The sequence below is a fragment of the Patagioenas fasciata genome, unplaced genomic scaffold (assembly GCF_037038585.1).
Source record: "Patagioenas fasciata isolate bPatFas1 unplaced genomic scaffold, bPatFas1.hap1 Unplaced_3, whole genome shotgun sequence".
NCBI lineage: Eukaryota > Metazoa > Chordata > Aves > Columbiformes > Columbidae > Patagioenas > Patagioenas fasciata.
Window position 1 is genome coordinate 3233794 of NW_027288732.1, and position 17925 is coordinate 3251718.

The window sequence follows — 17925 nt, forward strand, 5'->3', positions numbered from 1 at the left end:
GACCCCGGGATCATCTGACAGATGCAAGGCAGGCTTCCCGAGCTACACGACAATGCAGACGCAGGCTGGAGCTGCCCTGCCCGGCACATGCTGGCATCGCACTGTAAAGTTCCCTGGACCCTTTACCCACCCAAAGGGGACTTGTCCTGGACAGCCCTTTCCCTTATCAGAACTTTACCCCCATCCCTGCGATTCCCGGCCCCTTCCCAGCCCCGTGCCTCCACTTATCTTTCAGAAGGCCGAGGGACCAAATCCACCTTCGACAGAGAAAACGCCACGTGCAATAACGGAGATGTTCCTGCATTGCCGGGGTCCTCTTCAACATCTACAGTAACACAGGAAAAGACACACTCACTAAGCCGTGCCAGCATACAGTATAGCAGGGTAAACGCCGACTCCTCCCGCAACACCCACCTCCTCCTAAGTTCCTCGGCGTTCCGTTTGGCACGTCGTGTCACGGGTGCGGTCACAAACCCTCATCGCTCGTAACACCTAACACAGCGAGAAACAAAAGAACTGTAGAGCTTGGAGCGAGTCCCCAGCCCCACGCTCCTCCTCACCCATACCCCGGCTCACCAGAAACGTTCCTCCAAGTCCAAAGGGCACAAAAGGAGCCTGCAAAACAAGAAGGAAATGCTGAACCTAGTCACCGAGCGACACCGGGCTCCTCGACACCCACCGCCGCCTCACCTTCTCGGCTGCTGACCGGCGTGCGGCTTCGCCCCTCCGAGCTGGTCCACAGCACCTGCGAAAACAAAAGCACCTGCTCGGACGCTGCTCAAAAACAGCCCGCCCGTAGACGGGCCCGTCTCCCCCTCCTTTACCTTGGCCGCTCTCCCACCTGCCTGCCCACCCTTGCTTTTGACTGCAACGCCGTTGACCACAGGGGTTCAGCTGCCGCCTGTAAAACACAACCCAATGACGCTGACACCTGCACTGGCAACACGGTACCTGAAACGAGCGGCTGCTTCGGCCCGATGCTCATTGTTCACCTTGCCCGAGGAGATGCGGTGCTAATACCCAGGTTTCCTCTTTGCTTCTATGAAAGAGACAAATGACCAAACTTACATAGAGCCACACGACACATCTTCCCGCTGGCATCACACACCGACCCACCTGCTTATGGCGCGCTGCTCGCCTCTTCTGTTGCTCTTTCGAACCAAGTCATCCCTCTACCTCTGAAAATAAGGTATTCAACAAGTCACCCAGACGCTCATCAACAGTTTGACCATTCCACAGGTTTGCTTTCTATTCAGGAATCCCACCCGACACTCTAATTGAGTCCCTAAAACACTGGGGAACGGACTGCCAGCTCCCCTGCCCACAGCTACTGCATCCCAGATGATCGCACAACCTCTGCCTACACACTTGAATCTGTCAACAGATTAACCCTGGACTCCTAGAGTTTGCTCTACCCGCCCCTGACTCCACACCACCGGGCAGAGCAGCTCCGAGCCGAACGTGCACGTGCGCAGACAAACGCGCCACAGAACGCTATGGACAACACAACCGCAACAGCACCAAAAACGCTCTGCAATGACAGTGACCCAAAACCAGAGACGGCATCAATCCAAATGCCCTGCAGGGAGGCAGTGATGAGGCAAGGAGCCTCTTCTGCAGCCCCAGGAAAAAGAAAAAGGAACCGAACATCACACCCTTACGAGACGGCGGCACTGCCACACACACACGCAGAAGAGACGGCGGCACGACCTAAGAACTTCTTCCCAGCATCTTGAAGTGCCAGTCCCTTAGACTGGAGGAGTAGAGCGCAGAGCTGCTGATGCAGCCCAGATTGACACCGTAAGTCACAGCTGACCAGAAACGTCCAAAATACAAGCACCGTCCACGCTTTTGGCTGATGATACAAGAATCCAGCACCCGATTGGCTCTACGCCAATTAACACCGACATTTCGGATCCCAAGATAGCACCTGAGAGGCCCGTTGGGCCCCCGGAGCACAGCGAGACCCCGGGATCGTCTGACAGGCACGAGGCGAGCTTCCCGAACTACACGACAACAGGCGCCGGCGGGAGCTGCCCTGCCCGGCAGATGCTGGCATCGCACCGTAACGTTCCCTGACCCCTTATCTGCCCGAAGGGGACCGCTCCTAGACTGCGCTTTTCTGTCTGAGAACTTTAAACCCACCCTGCGATTCCCAGCCCCTTCCCAGCCCTCGTGCCTCCACTTATCTTTCAGAGGGCCGAGGGACTGAATCCACCTTCGACAGAGGAAAATGCCACCTATGCTAACGGAGATCTTCCCGCAGTTGTCGCTTTCTCCATCGTCGCCTACAGTAAGGAAAGCGAGAACACGCACGCTATCGAGCCCCCAAATAATATTTATCCATAGTAGCCTACGGTTCATTGCTCACCTTGGCTGAGTTCTGGGAGGTACATTTGAATGATCCACCGGGGGCCGCCGCATGCTGCAAAAGTTCTGGAGACAAGATGCTCTTCCAGGAGAAGAGATGACATTAACAACTATTAATACAGCAATACAAACCAAAAAACAACACTCCCTCTCCATTGTAGTCAGGAATCTTGGGAAAATGCAAAGCACCTGAAAATGAATCAACAAATGAAACATAACAACAAACAACTTTTCTACTACAGCTGTTGTTAAACCTTCGCTGTTCCTGAAGCTCTTACATCAAACAAGCACCTCTGCTTGTCCAAAGACATCTGCCTATTTGGATTAAACATCTCAAAAGCTGCTGAAGGAGCAGCAGAGAACCACCACCGAAGAGGCTCTGGAGCAGAATGAGCTCCCTGCCTGGGGACCGGGGCTCAAATACCCAGGGCTCCGCCCACCCCTTCCCACAAACCCCTGGGAAAGGGGCAGGGTCATTCACCCCAGACCCCCTCACCACCCTTATCAAATTACCTGGAATCTCCCTGAAAATGACAGCACCTGCACTTTATTGCTGCTATTGCAGCTACAATGAGACTGAGTATGGATTTCAACTTAGTTTTTCTAGGGAGCAGATAGAAAGTGAAATACAACTGCCAGCACTCCATCTCCATTGTAGTCAGGAATTTTGGGAAAATGCAAAGCACCTGGAACCGAATCAATGAATGAAACATAATGACAAACAACCTTTCTACTACAGCTGCTACTGAACCTTTGCTGCTCCTGAAGCTCGTACCTCGAACAGACACCTCCACTTCTCCAAAGACATCTGCCCATGTAGATTAAACGGCTCCAAAGCTGCCGAGGGGAGGGGTCGATCATCCCAGTCCCCGCCCACCACCCTTATAAAATCACCTGGACCCTAACTAGAAATGACAGCACCTGTGGGAGATTTAAGGGATTTTCTTAAGGTTGTTGTGCAGATGGGTTTCTGTTAGATAGAGATTTATTTCTGAACTAGACAAAGCAACTCCAAGGTTGGCGCGAAGGCTGAAAAACAACATCTGTTATGAGAGTGAGGTAATTCTATAATAACAAGACCTGAACGTGGACGATATCCGATCAGCCGACGCGTGTTTGGAACGTGGACGCTTATCGGGAAATAACTGCGTATATAAGGAGGCTTGTCTCTGTAATAAATGGCTTCGCTTGAATTCGTGTTGAGTTGCGTGGAGTCCGTGAGTTTGCGCCCTCGCAAGCGGTGACCCCGACGTGATCCCTAAGGAGAATTTACGGAAGGCGCACGACCGCTGCAGGGAGTGAGCCCGAGCTGGAACGGCTCGGCTGGACCATGACCGGGACGCAGGCTGCGTGACCCCCGATTGATGGCTACGGAGTGACAGAGGAGGGATAAAGGATCCGATATCGTCGCAACGGACGCCCAAAGAGGTGAGCAGCTGGGGGCGAGAGGAGATGGGGCAGAATATTTTTAAAGAAGAAGAAGAAATACTGCGGCTCCTCTTGCATATTCTCTCTAAGAGAGGGGTGAAGTATGAGGAGAGTAACCTCAAAAGATTGTTAATTTGGTGCAGAGGCAGTGGGTTTCCTGCTGACCTGTTAGGAGTTTTTCAAATAGAGACCTGGGAAAAAGTGGGAACTGTGTTGTGGAAGGCGATTAGTCGCAGTGAAAAATATATTCTCGGCCTTGTAACCACCTGTAAACTGGTAATTACTACAGTGAAGCAATTAAAACCTGGAAAGACTGTTATGAGCATTAGTGACTCAAAACTTAAACTTGAACTTGGGGATGATATGTAAAAACCTAACCCTAACCGTAAACCCTAACCCAGTGTGAAGTGGCCAGGCAGAGGTGTGAAGTGAAGTGGCCAGGCAGGCCAGGAGTTCAGGAGGGGACCCGCCCAGGAGTTCAGGAGGGGACCGGGAGTTCAGGGAGGGACTGAAGAATTCAATAGGGGACCTAGGAGTTCAGGGGGTAACCCAAGAGTTCAGGAGCGGACGCAGGAGCGCAGGAGCGGACCCAGGAGTGCCCCAAAGGACCCAGGAGTTCAGTAGGGGACCCAGGAGTGCCCCAAAGGATCCAGAGTTCAGGAGGGGACCCAAGAGTTCAGGAGGGGACCCAGGAGTACCCCAAAGGACCCAGGAGTTCAGGGGGGAACCCAGAAGTTCTGAGGGGACACAAGAGTTCAGGAGGGGACCCAAGAGTGCCCCAAAGGATTCAGAGTTCAGGACGGGACCCACCCAGGAGTTCAGGAGGGGAACCAGCAGTGCCCCAAAGGACCCAGGAGTTCAGGGGGGAACACAGGAGTTCGGAGGGGACCCAGGAGTTCAGGAGGGGACCCAGGCGTTCTGAGGGGACCCAGGAGTGCCCCAAAGTACCCAAGAGTTCGGGAGGGACCCACCCAGGAGTTCAGGAGGGGACCCAGCAGTGCCCCAAAGGACCCAGCAGTTCAGGGGGGAACCCAAGAGTACTGAGAAGACCCAGGAGTTCTGAGGGGACCCAAAAGTTCCCCAAAGGACCCAAGAACTTAGGAGGGAACCCAGGAGTGTCCCAAAGGACCCAAGAGTTCAGGAGGGGACCCAAGAGTTCAGGAGGGGACCCAAGAGTGCCCCAAAGGATCCAGAGTTCAGGAGGGGACCCAAGAATTCAGGAGGGGGACCAGGAGTGCCCCAAAGGACCCAGGAGTTCAGTGGGGAACCCAGGAGTTCTGAGGGGACCCAAGAGTGCCCCAAAGGACCCAAGAGTTCAGGAGGGGATGCACCCAGGAGTTCAGGAGGGGACCCACCCAGGACTTCAGGAGGGGACCCTGGAGTTCTGAGGTGACCCAGGAGTTCACGAGGGACCCATTCAGGAGTTCAGAAGGGACCCATTCAATAGTTCAGGATGGGGACCAGGAGTGCCCCAAAGGACCCAGGAGCTCAGGGGTGAACCCAGGAGTTCTGAGGGGACCCAAGAGTTCCCCAAGGGACCCAAGAGCTTAGAGGGGGACCCAGGAGTGCCCCAAAGGACCCAAGAGTTCAGGAGGGGACCCAGGAGTACCCCAAAGGACCCAGGAGTTCAGTGGGGAACCCAGGAGTTCTGAGGGGATCCAAGAGTGACCCAAAGGACCCAAGAGATCAGAAGGGCACCCAGGAGTTCAGGAGGGGACCCACCCAGGAGTTCAGGAGGGGACCCAGGAGTTCAGGGGGGAACCCAGGAGTGCCCCAAAGGATCCAGAGTTCAGGAGGGGACCCAGGAGTACCCCAAAGGATCCAGGGTTCAGGAGGGGACCCAAGAGTTCAGGAGGGGACCCAGGAGTGCCCCAAAGGATCCAGAGTTCAGGAGGGGACCCAAGAGTTCAGGAGGGGGACCAGGAGTGCCCCAAAGGACCCAGGAGTTCAGTGAGGAACCCAGGAGTTCTGAGGGGACCCAAGAGTGCCCCAAAGGACCCAGGAGTTCAGGAGGGGACGCACCCAGGAGTTCAGGAGGGGACCCACCCAGGACTTCAGGAGGGGACCCTGGAGTTCTGAGGTGACCCAGGAGTTCAGGAGGGACCCATTCAGGAGTTCAGAAGGGACCCATTCAATAGTTCAGGATGGGGACCAGGAGTGCCCCAAAGGACCCAGAGGCTCAGGGGTGAACCCAGGAGTTCTGAGGGGACCCAAGAGTTCCCCAAGGGACCCAAGAGCTTAGAGGGGGACCCAGGAGTGCCCCAAAGGACCCAAGAAATCAGGAGGGGACCCACCCAGGAGTTCAGGAGGGGACCCACCCAGGAGTTCAGGAGGGGACCCACCCAGGAGTTCAGGAGGGGACCCACCCAAGAGTTCAGGAGGGGACCCACCCAGGAGTTCAGGAGGGGACCCACCCAGGAGTTCAGGAGGGGACCCACCCAGGAGTTCAGGAGGGGACCCACCCAGGAGTTCAGGAGGGGACCCACCCAGGAGTTCAGGAGGGGACCCACCCAGGAGTTCAGGAGGGGAACCACCCAGGAGTTCAGGAGGGGAACCACCCAGGAGTTCAGGAGGGGAACCACCCAGGAGTTCAGGAGGGGAACCACCCAGGAGTTCAGGAGGGGAACCACCCAGGAGTTCAGGAGGGGAACCACCCAGGAGTTCAGGAGGGGAACCACCCAGGAGTTCAGGAGGGGAACCACCCAGGAGTTCAGGAGGGGACCATGAATTGCCCCAAAGGACCCAAGAGTTCAGGAGGGGACCGGCCCAGGATGTCAGGTGGGACCCGCACAGGAGTTCAGGTGGGACCCGCCCAGGAGTTCAGGAGGCACCCGCCCAGGAGTTCAGGGAGGGACTGAAGAATTCAGGAGGGGACTTAGGAGTTCAGGGGGTAACCCAGGAGTTCAGGAGCGGACCCAGGAGTGCCCCAAAGGACCCAGGAGTTCAGCAGGGGACCCAGGAGTGCCCCAAAGGATCCAGAGTTCAGGAGAGGACCCAGGAATGCCCGAAAGGACCCAGGAGTTCAGGGGGGAACCCAGCCGTTCTGAGGGAACCCAGGAGTGCCCCAAAGTACCCAAGAGTTCAAGAGGGGACCCACCCAGGAGTTCAAGAGGGAACCCACCCAGGAGTTCAAGAGGGGACCCACCCAGGAGTTCGGGAGGGGACCCAGCAGTGCCCCAAAGGACCCAAGAGTTCAGGGGGGAACCCAAGAGTACTGAGGAGACCCAGAAGTGCCCCAAAGGACCCAGGAGTTCAGGGGTGAACCCAGGAGTTCTGAGGGGACCCAAGAGTTCCCCAAAGGACCCAAGAGCTTAGGAGGGGACCCAGGAGTGCCCCAAAGGATCCAGAGTTCAGGAGGGGACCCAAGAGTTCAGGAGGGGACCCAGGAGTGCCCCAAAGGACCCAGGAGTTCAGTGGGGGACCGAAGAGTTCAGGAGGGGGACCAGGAGTGCCCCAAAGGACCCAGGAATTCAGTGGGGAACCCAGGAGTTCTGAGGGGACCCAGGAGTGCCCCAAAGGACCCAAGTGATCAGGAGGGCACCCAAGAGATCAGGAGGGACCCACCCAGCAGTTCAGGAGGGACCCAACCAGGAGTTCAGGTGGGGACCCAGCAGTGCCCCAAAGGACCCAGGAGTGCCCCAAAGGATCCAGGGTTCAGGAGGGGACCCAGGAGTGCTCCAAAGAATCCAGGGTTCAGGAGGGGACCCATTCAGGAGTTCAGGAGGGGACCCATTCAGGAGTTCAGGAGGGGACCCATTCAGGAGTTCAGGAGGGGACCCATTCAGGAGTTCAGGAGGGGACCCATTCAGGAGTTCAGGAGGGGACCCATTCAGGAGTTCAGGAGGGGACCCATTCAGGAGTTCAGGAGGGGACCCATTCAGGAGTTCAGGAGGGGACCCATTCAGGAGTTCAGGAGGGACCCATTCAGGAGTTCAGGAGGGAGACCAAGAGTGCCCCAAAGGACCCAGGAGTTTAGGGTGGGACCCAAAAGTTCAGGAGGGACCCACCCAGGACTTCAGCAGGGGACCCATGAGTTCTGAGGGGACCCATTCAGGAGTTCAGGAGGGGGACCAGGAGTGCCCCAAAGGATCCAGAGTTCAGGAGGGGACCCAGGAATGCCCCAAAGGACCCAGGAGTTCAGGGGGGAACCCAGGCGTTCTGAGGGGACCCAGGAGTGCCCCAAAGGACCCATGAGTTTAGTGGTGAAGCCAGGAGTTCTGAGGGGACCCAAGAGTTCCCCAAAGGACCCAAGAGCTTAGGAGGGGACCCAGGAGTGCCCCAAAGGATCCAGAGTTCAGGAGGGGACCCAGGAGTGCCCCAAAGGATCCAGAGTTCCGGAGGGGACCCGCCCAGGAGTTCCGGAGGGGACCCGCCCAGGAGTTCCGGAGGGGACCGGGAGTTCAGGGAGGGACTGAAGAATTCAGGAGGGGACCTAGGAGTTCAGGGGGTAACCCAGGAGTTCAGGACCGGACCCAGGAGTGCCCCAAAGGACCCAGGAGTTCAGTGGGGAACCCAGGAGTTCTGAGGAGACCCAAGAGTGCCCCAAAGGACCCAAGAGATCAGGAGGGGACCCAAGGGATCAGGAGGGACCCACCCCGTAGTTCAGGAGGGACCCACCCAGGAGTTCAGGAGGGGACCCAGCAGTGCCCCAAAGGACCCAGGAGTTCAGGGGGGAACCCAGGAGTTCTGAGGGGACCCAAGAGTTCCCCAAGGGACCCAAGAGCTTACAGGGGGACCCAGGAGTGCCCCAAAGGACCCAAGAGTTCAGGAGGGGACCCAAGAGTTCAGGAGGGGACCCAAGAGTTCAGGAGGGGACCGAGGAGTACCCCAAAGGACCCAGGAGTTCAGTGGGGAACCCAGGAGATCTGAGGGGATCCAAGAGTGACCCAAAGGACCCAGGAGTTCAGGAGGGGACCCACCCAGGAGTTCAGGAGGGGACCCACCCAGGAGTTCAGGAGGGGACCCACCCAGGAGTTCAGGAGGGGACCCACCCAGGAGTTCAGGAGGGGACCCACCCAGGAGTTCAGGAGGGGACCCACCCAGGAGTTCAGGAGGGGACCCACCCAGGAGTGCAGGAGGGGACCCACCCAGGAGTGCAGGAGGGGACCCACCCAGGAGTGCAGGAGGGGACCCAGCAGTGCCCCAAAGGACCCAGGAGTTCAGGGGGGAACCCAGGAGTGCCCCAAAGGATCCAGAGTTCAGGAGGGGACCCAGGAGTGCCCCAAAGGATCCAGAGTTCCGGAGGGGACCCAGGAGTTCAGGAGGGACCCATTCAGGAGTTCAGGAGGGGACCCAGAAGTGCCTCAAAGGACCCAAGAGTTCAGGAGGGGACCCGCCCAGGAGTTCAGGAGGGGACCCGCCCAGGAGTTCAGGAGGGGACCCGCCCAGGAGTTCAGGAGGGACCCGCCCAGGAGTTCAGGAGGGACCCGCCCAGGAGTTCAGGAGGGACCCGCCCAGGAGTTCAGGGAGGGACTGAAGAATTCAGGAGCGGACCCAGGAATTCAGGAGGGGACCCAGGAGTGCCACAAAGGATCCAGAGTTCAGGAGAGGACCCAGGAATGCCCCAAAGGACCCAGGAGTTCAGGGGGGAACCCAGCCATTCTGAGGGAACCCAGGAGAGCCCCAAAGTAACCAGGAGTTCAAGAGGGGACCCACCCAGGAGTTCAAGAGGGGACCCACCCAGGAGTTCGGGAGGGGACCCACCCAGGAGTTCGGGAGGGGACCCAGCAGTGCCCCAAAGGGCCCAAGAGTTCAGGGGGGAACCCAAGAGTACTGAGGAGACCCAGAAGTGCCCCGAGGGACCCAGGAGTTCAGGGGTGAACCCAGGAGTTCTGAGGGGACCCAAGAGTTCCCCAAAGGACCCAAGAGCTTAGGAGGGGACCCAGGAGTGACCCAAAGGATCCAGAGTTCAGGAGGGGACCCAAGAGTTCAGGAGGGGACCCAGGAGTGCCCCAAAGGACCCAGGAGTACAGTGGGGGACCGAAGAGTTCAGGAGGGGGACCAGGAGTGCCCCAAAGGACCCAGGAGTTCAGTGGGGAACCCAGGAGTTCTGAGGGGACCCAAGAGTGCCCCAAAGGACCCAAGTGATCAGGAGGGCACCCAAGTGATCAGGAGGGCACCCAGGAGTTCAGGAGGGACCCAACCAGGAGTTCAGGTGGGGACCCAGCAGTGCCCCAAAGGACCCAGGAGTGCCCCAAAGGATCCAGGGTTCAGGAGGGGACCCAAGAGTTCAGGAGGGACCCACCCAGGACTTCATGGCGGGACCCATTCAGGAGTTCAGGAGGGGACCCATTCAGGAGTTCAGGAGGGGACCCATTCAGGAGTTCAGGAGGGACCCATTCAGGAGTTCAGGAGGGACCCTTTCAATAGTTCAGGAGGGAGACCAGGAGTGCCCCAAAGGACCCAGGAGTTTAGGGTGGGACCCAAAAGTTCAGGAGGGACCCACCCAGGAGTTCAGGAGGGACCCACCCAGGACGTCAGGAGGGGACCCATGAGTTCTGAGGGGACCCATTCAGGAGTTCAGGACAGGGACCAGGAGTGCCCCAAAGGATCCAGAGTTCAGGAGGGGACCCAGGAATGCCCCCAAGGACCCAGGAGTTCAGGGGGGAACCCAGGCGTTCTGAGGGGACCCAGGAGTGCCCCAAAGGACCCAGGCGTTCAGGGGTAAACCCAGGAGTTCTGAGGGGACCCAAGAGTTCCCCAAAGGACCCAAGAGCTTAGGAGGGGACCCAGGAGTGCCCCAAAGGATCCAGAGTTCAGGAGGGGATCCAGGAGTGCCCCAAAGGATCCAGAGTTCAGGAGGGGAACCAGGAGTGTCCGAAAGGATCCAGAGTTCAGGAGGGGACTCAAGAGTTCAGGAGGGACCCACCCAGGACTTCAGGAGGGGACCCAGGAGTTCTGAGGGGACCCATTCAGGAGTTCAGGAGGGACCCACCCAGGACTTCAGGAGGGGACCCAGGAGTTCTGAGGGGACCCATTCAGGAGTTCAGGAGGGACCCATTCAGGAGTTCAGGAGGGGGACCAGGAGTGCCCCAAAGGACCCAGGAGTTCAGGGTGGGACCCAAAAGTTCAGTAGGGACCCACCCAGGACCTGAGGAGGGGACCCAGGAGTTCTGAGGGGACCCATTCAGGAGTTCAGGAGGGGGACCAGGAGTGCCCCAAAGGACCCAGGAGTTCAGGAGGGGACCCAAGAGTGCCCCAAAGGATCCAGAGTTCAGGAGGGGACCCAAGAGTTCAGGAGAGGACCCGCCCAGGAGTTCAAGAGGGGACCCACCCAGGAGTTCGGGAGGGGACCCAGCAGTGCCCCAAAGGACCCAAGAGTTCAGGGGGGAACTCAAGAGTACTGAGGAGACCCAGAAGTGCCCCAAAGGACCCAGGAGTTCAGGGGTGAACCCAGGAGTTCTGAGGGGACCCAAGAGTTCCCCAAAGGACCCAAGAGCTTAGGAGGGGACCCAGGAGTGCCCCAAAGGACCCAGGAGTTCAGTGGGGGACCAGGAGTGCCCCAAAGGACCCAGGAGTTCAGTGGGGAACCCAGGAGTTCTGAGGGCACCCAAGTGATCAGGAGGGACCCACCCAGGAGTTCAGGAGGGACCCACCCAGGAGTTCAGGAGGGACCCACCCAGGAGTTCAGGAGGGGACCCAGCAGTGCCCCAAAGGACCCAGGAGTTCAGGGGGGAACCCAGGAGTGCCCCAAAGGATCCAGAGTTCAGGACGGGACCCAGGAGTGCCCCAAAGGATCGAGGGTTCAGGAGCGGACCCAAGAGTTCAGGAGGGACCCACCCAGGACTTCATGGCGGGACCCACCCAGGACTTTCTGAGGGGATCCAGGTGTTCTGAGGGGACCCATTCAGGAGTTCAGAAGGGACCCATTCAATAGTTCAGGACGGGGACCAGGAGTGCCCCAAAGGACCCAGGAGTTCAGGAGGGACCCACCCAGGAGTTCAGGAGGGACCCACCCAGGAGTTCAGGAGGGACCCACCCAGGAGTTCAGGAGGGACCCACCAAGGACTTCAGGAGGGGACCCAGGAGTTCAGAGGGGACCCATTCAGGAGTTCAGGAGGGGGACCAGGAGTGCCCCAAAGGTCCCAGGAGGTCAGAGAGGGACCCAGGGGTTCTTAGGGGACCCAAGAGTGCCCCAAACGACACAGGAGGTCAGGAGGGGACCCACCCAGGAGTTCAGGAGGGGACCCACCCAGGAGTTCAGGAGGGGACCCACCCAGGAGTTCAGGAGGGGACCCAGCAGTGCCCCAAAGGACCCAAGAGTTCAGGGGGGTACCCAGGAGTGCCCCAAAGGATCCAGAGTTCAGGAGGGGACCCAAGAGTGCCCCAAAGTATCCAGAGTTCAGGAGGGGACACAAGAGTTCAGGAGGGACCCACCCAGGACTTCAGGAGGGACCCATGCAGGAGTTCAGGAGGGACCCATTCATGAGTTCAGGAGGGGGACCAGGAGTGCCCCAAAGGACCCAGGAGTTCAGGGTGGGACCCAAAAGTTCAGGAGGGACCCACCCAGGACTTGAGGAGGGGACCCAGGAGTTCTGAGGGGACCCATTCAGGAGTTCAGGAGGGGGACCAGGAGTGCCCCAAAGGACCCAGGAGTTCTGGAGGGGACCCAAGAGTGCCCCAAAGTATCCAGAGTTCAGGAGGGGACCCGCCCAGGAGTTCAGGAGGGGACCCGCCCAGGAGTTCAGGAGGGGACCCGCCCAGGAGTTCAGGAGGGGACCCGCCCAGGAGTTCAGGAGGGGACCCGCCCAGGAGTTCAGGAGGGGACCCGCCCAGGAGTTCAGGAGGGGACCGGGAGTTCAGGGAGGGACTGAAGAATTCAGGAGGGGACCTAGGAGTTCAGGGGGTAACCCAGGAGTTCAGGACCGGACCCAGGAGTTCAGGAGAGGACCCAGGAGTGCCCCAAAGGACCCAGGAGATCAGGAGGGCACCCAAGGGATCAGGAGGGCACCCAAGGGATCAGGAGGGACCCACCCCGTAGTTCAGGAGGGACCCAGCCAGGAGTTCAGGAGGGGACCCAGCAGTGCCCCAAAGGACCCAGGAGTTCAGGGGGGAACCCAGGAGTGCCCCAAAGAATCCAGAGTTCAGGAGGGGACCCAGGAGTGCCCCAAAGGATCCAGAGTTCCGGAGGGGACCCAGGAGTTCAGGAGGGACCCATGCAGGAGTTCAGGAGGGGACCCAGAAGTGCCTCAAAGGACCCAAGAGTTCAGGAGGGGACCCGCCCAAGAGTTCAGGAGGGGACCCGCCCAAGAGTTCAGGAGGGACCCGCCCAGGAGTTCAGGAGGGACCCGCCCAGGAGTTCAGGGAGGGACTGAAGAATTCAGGAGGGGACCTAGGAGTTCAGGGGGTAACCCAAGAGTTCAGGAGCGGACCCAGGAATTCAGGAGGGGACCCAGGAGTGCCACAAAGGATCCAGAGTTCAGGAGAGGACTCAGGAATGCCCCAAAGGACCCAGGAGTTCAGGGGGGAACCCAGCCATTCTGAGGGAACCCAGGAGTGCCCCAAAGTACCCAGGAGTTCAAGAGGGGACCCACCCAGGAGTTCGGGAGGGGACCCACCCAGGAGTTCAGGAGGGGACCCAGCAGTGCCCCAAAGGGCCCAAGAGTTCAGGGGGGAACCCAAGAGTACTGAGGAGACCCAGAAGTGCCCCGAAGGACCCAGGAGTTCAGGGGTGAACCCAGGAGTTCTGAGGGGACCCAAGAGTTCCCCAAAGGACCCAAGAGCTTAGGAGGGGACCCAGGAGTGACCCAAAGGATCCAGAGTTCAGGAGGGGACCCAAGAGTTCAGGAGGGGACCCAGGAGTGCCCCAAAGGACCCAGGAGTACAGTGGGGGACCGAAGAGTTCAGGAGGGGGACCAGGAGTGCCCCAAAGGACCCAGGAGTTCAGTGGGGAACCCAGGAGTTCTGAGGGGACCCAAGAGTGCCCCAAAGGACCCAAGTGATCAGGAGGGCACCCAGGAGTTCAGGAGGGACCCACCCAGGTGTTCAGGAGGGACCCAACCAGGAGTTCAGGTGGGGACCCAGCAGTGCCCCAAAGGACCCAGGAGTGCCCCAAAGGATCCAGGGTTCAGGAGGGGACCCAAGAGTTCAGGAAGGACCCACCCAGGACTTCATGGCGGGACCCACCCAGGAGTTCAGGAGGGGACCCATTCAGGAGTTCAGGAGGGACCCATTCAGGAGTTCAGGAGGGACCCATTCAATAGTTCAGGAGGAAGACCAGGAGTGCCCCAAAGGACCCAGGAGTTTAGGGTGGGACCCAGGAGTTCAGGAGGGACCCACCCAGGAGTTCAGGAGGGACCCACCCAGGAGTTCAGGAGGGGAACCATGAGTTCTGAGGGGACCCATTCAGGAGTTCAGAACGGGGACCAGGAGTGCCCCAAAGGATCCAGAGTTCAGGAGGGGACCCAGGAATGCCCCAAAGGACCCAGGAGGTCAGAGAGGGACCCAGGGGTTCTTAGGGGACCCAAGAGTGCCCCAAACGACACAGGAGTTCAGGAGGGGACCCACCCAGGAGTTCAGGAGTGGACCCATTCAGGAGTTTAGGAGGGACCCATTCAATAGTTCAGGAGGGGGACCAGGAGTGCCCCAAGGGACCCAGGAGTTCAGGGTGGGACCCACCCAGGAGTTCAGGAGGGACCCACCCAGGGCCTGAGGAGGGGACCCAGGAGTTCTGAGGGGACCCATTCAGGAGTGCCCCAAAGGACCCAGGAGTTCAGGAGGGGACCCAAGAGTGCCCCAAAGGATCCAGAGTTCAGGAGGGGAGCCAAGAGTTCAGGAGAGGACCCGCCCAGGAGTTCAAGAGGGGACCCACCCAGGAGTTCGGGAGGGGACCCAGCAGTGCCCCAAAGGACCCAAGAGTTCAGGGGGGAACCCAAGAGTACTGAGGAGACCCAGAAGTGCCCCAAAGGACCCAGGAGTTCAGGGGTGAACCCAGGAGTTCTGAGGGGACCCAAGAGTTCCCCAAAGGACCCAAGAGCTTAGGAGGGGACCCAGGAGTGCCCCAAAGGATCCAGAGTTCAGGAGGGGACCCAAGAGTTCAGGAGGGGACCCAGGAGTGCCCCAAAGGACCCAGGAGTTCAGTGGGGGACCGAAGAGTTCAGGAGGGGGACCAGGAGTGCCCCAAAGGACCCAGGAGTTCTGTGGGGAACCCAGGAGTTCTAAGGGCACCCAAGAGTTCAGGAGGGCACCCAAGTGATCAGGAGGGACCCACCCAGGAGTTCAGGAGGGACCCACCCAGGAGTTCAGGAGGGGACCCAGCAGTGCCCCAAAGGACCCAGGAGTTCAGGGGGGAACCCAGGAGTGCCCCAAAGGATCCAGAGTTCAGGACGGGACCCAGGAGTGCCCCAAAGGATCCAGGGTTCAGGAGGGTACCCAAGAGTTCAGGAGGGACCCACCCAGGACTTCATGGCGGGACTCACCCAGGACTTTCTGAGGGGATCCAGGAGTTCTGAGGGGACCCATTCAGGAGTTCAGAAGGGACCCATTCAATAGTTCAGGACGGGGACCAGGAGTGCCCCAAAGGACCCAGGAGTTCAGGGTGGGACCCAAAAGTTCAGGAGGGACCCACCCAGGAGTTCAGGAGGGACCCACCCAGGACTTGAGGAGGGGACCCAGGAGTTCTGAGGGGACCCATTCAGGAGTTCAGGAGGGGGACCAGGAGTGCCCCAAAGGACCCAGGAGTTCAGGAGGGGACCCAGGAGTGCCCCAAAGGATCCAGAGTTCAGGAGGGGACCCAAGAGTACTGAGGAGACCCAGGAGTGCCCCAAAGAACCCAGGCGTTCAGGGGTGAACCCAGGAGTTCTGAGGGGACCCAAGAGTTCCCCAAAGGATGCAAGAGCTTAGGAGGGGACCCAGGAGTGCCCCAAAGGATCCAGAGTTCAGGAGGGGACCCAGGAGTGCCCCAAAGGACCCAGGAGGTCAGAGAGGGACCCAGGAGTTCTTAGGGGACCCAAGAGTGCCCCAAACGACACAGGAGTTCAGGAGGGGACCCACCCAGGAGTTCAGGAGGGGACCCAGGAGTTCAGGAGGGACCCACCCAGGACTTCATGGCGGGACCCACCCAGGAGTTCAGGAGTGGACCCATTCAGGAGTTCAGGAGTGGACCCATTCAGGAGTTCAGGAGGGACCCATTCAGGAGTTTAGGAGGGACCCATTCAATAGTTCAGGAGGGGGACCAGGAGTGCCCCAAAGGATCCAGAGTTCAGGAGGGGACCCAGGAATGCCCAAAGGACCCAGGAGTTCAGGGGGCAACCCAGGCGTTCTGAGGGGACCCAGGAGTGCCCCAAGTACCCAGGAGTTCGGGAGGGGACCCACCCAGGAGTTCGGGAGGGGACCCACCCAGGAGTTTGGGAGGGGACCCAGCAGTGCCTCAAAGGACCCAGGAGTTCAGGGGGGAACCCAAGAGTACTGAGGAGACCCAGGAGTGCCCCAAAAAATCCAGAGTTCAGGAGGGGACCCAGGAGTGCCCCAAAGGATCCAGAGTTCAGGAGGGGACCCAGGAGTACCCGAAAGGATCCGGAGTTCAGGAGGGGACTCAAGAGTTCAGGAGTGACCCACCCAGCCCTTGAGGAGGGGACCCAGGAGTTCTGAGGGGACCCATTCAGGAGTTCAGGAGGGACCCATTCAGGAGTTCAGGAGGGACCCATTCAGGAGTTCAGGAGGGGGACCAGGAGTGCCCCAAAGGACCCAGGAGTTCAGGGTGGGACCCAAAAGTTCAGGAGGGACCAACCAAGGAGCTCATGGCGGGACCCACCCAGGACTTGAGGAGGGGACCCAGGAGTTCTGAGGGGACCCATTCAGGAGTTCAGGAGGGGGACCAGGAGTGCCCCAAAGGACCCAGGAGTTCAGGAGGGGACCCAAGAGTGCGCCAAAAGATCCAGAGTTCAGGAGGGGACCCGCCCAGGAGTTCAGGAGGGGACCCGCCCAGGAGTTCAGGAGGGGACCCGCCCAGGAGTGCCCCAAAGGATCCAGAGTTCAGGAGGGAACACAGGAATGCCCCAAAGGACCCAGGAGTTCAGGGGGGAACCCAGGCGTCCTGAGGGGACCCAGGAGTGCCCCAAAGTACCCAAGAGTTCGGGAGGGGACCCACCCAGGAGTTCGGGAGGGGACCCACCCAGGAGTTCGGGAGGGGACCCACCCAGGAGTTCGGGAGGGGACCCACCCAGGAGTGCCCCAAAGGACCCAGGAGTTCAGGGGGGAACCCAAGAGTACTGAGGAGACCCAGGAGTGCCCCAAAGGACCCAGGAGTTCAGGAGGGGACCCACCCAGGAGTTCAGGAGGGGACCCACCCAGGAGTTCAGGAGGGGACCCACCCAGGAGTTCAGGAGGGGACCTAGCAGTGCCCCAAAGGACCCAAGAGTTCAGGGGGGAACCCAGGAGTGCCCCAAAGGATCCAGAGTTCAGGAGGGGACCCAGGAGTGCCCCAAAGGACCCAGGAGGTCAGAGGGGGACCAAGGAGTTCTTAGGGGACCCAAGAGTGCCCCAAACGACCCAGGAGTTCAGGAGGGGACCCACCCAGGAGTTCAGGAGGGGACCTAGCAGTACCCCAAAGGACCCAAGAGTTCAGGGGGGAACCCAGGAGTGCCCCAAAGGATCCAGAGTTCAGGAGTGGACCCAGGAGTGCCCCAAAGGATCCAGAGTTCAGGAGGGGACACAAGAGTTCAGGAGGGACCCACCCAGGACTTCAGGAGGGACCCATGCAGGAGTTCAGGAGGGACCCAAGTGTGCCCCAAAGGACCCAGGAGTTCAGGAGGGGACCCAAGAGTGCCCCAAAGGATCCAGAGTTCCGGAGGGGACCCGCCCAGGAGTTCCGGAGGGGACCCGCCCAGGAGTTCCGGAGGGGACCCGCCCAGGAGTTCCGGAGGGGACCCGCCCAGGAGTTCCGGAGGGGACCCGCCCAGGAGTTCCGGAGGGGACCCGCCCAGGAGTTCAGGGAGGGACTGAAGAATTCAGGAGGGGACCTAGGAGTTCAGGGGGTAACCCAAGAGTTCAGGAGCGGACCCAGGAGTTAGGAGAGGACCCAGGAGTTCAGGAGGGGACCCAGGAGTGCCCCAAAGGACCCAGGAGTTCAGGAGGGGACCCAGCAGTGCCCCAAAGGACCCAGGAGTTCAGGGGGGAACCCAGGAGTGC